Here is a 921-nt window from a genome sequence, read left to right as displayed (position 1 = left end):
CCTTTCCTTTCCTTTCCTTTCCTTTCCTTTCTTTACTTATTTTTAAGCCAAATGCCAGACTCTAAAAGGAAAACTAGAATAATGTAATGTAATGTGACATGTAGATTCTGATTTTATTTAATATAGAAGAAAAAATCACAAACTCGAACTGACTGATAAGATTTTATGTTCCTCAATGAAGAAGAAGCGATAGTGGAATGGAATCACTATGTACACTATGAAACTAGATTTGCAGAGAACTGACATGTGATCTCATATATTTAAATGTTTACGGAGAGTTGTCCATTTCTTTAAGAAGCAGTACTAGAAATAAAAACAAGCATTCCCCTGCAGATAGATAACATACATAATAAAATATCAAGATTAACCTACAGTATTCCATTGATAATAAAGATGTAAAATAAGCATATAGTAAGTGAAAAATGTATCAGATGACTAAGAGTAAACAGAAAAATACACCAGTAGCATTTAGAAACAAACTAAAAAAGACTAAAACACATATTGAAATACAGCTAATTAACATGCAGAACATTGACAAGAAAATTATAAAATATAATCACACAAGGAGTAGCAGGAACTACTAACTAAAAAGAAAAAAAAAAAGGTAGGTACTAGCTCTTTAGTAGAAAGGGAAGTCTACATCAAGAAAGGTAAACTAATTAATGATGTTTTTTCATAGATTGCTGGTATACTCAATGTTCGTATTATATATATCACATCTCACAATACTTTAGAAATGTAATATGTGCAGAAATAATCCACTGCAAAAGGGTACAGAATGGAAAGCAGCATGGGAAAGTGGTGGTTCAACAGAACAGGAAATAAGAACTTTAAGCTCACAAGCCAGATAGGCAAGGAAGCTTTTTGATATATAAAAGATAGCTATGGTAAAGAAAGGTAAGATTAAATAATAATAATAAT

Source organism: Meleagris gallopavo, chromosome 3 (genome assembly GCF_000146605.3).
Source record: "Meleagris gallopavo isolate NT-WF06-2002-E0010 breed Aviagen turkey brand Nicholas breeding stock chromosome 3, Turkey_5.1, whole genome shotgun sequence".
NCBI classification, from domain to species: Eukaryota; Metazoa; Chordata; class Aves; order Galliformes; family Phasianidae; genus Meleagris; species Meleagris gallopavo.
Note: the sequence above shows the minus strand (reverse complement) of the source record.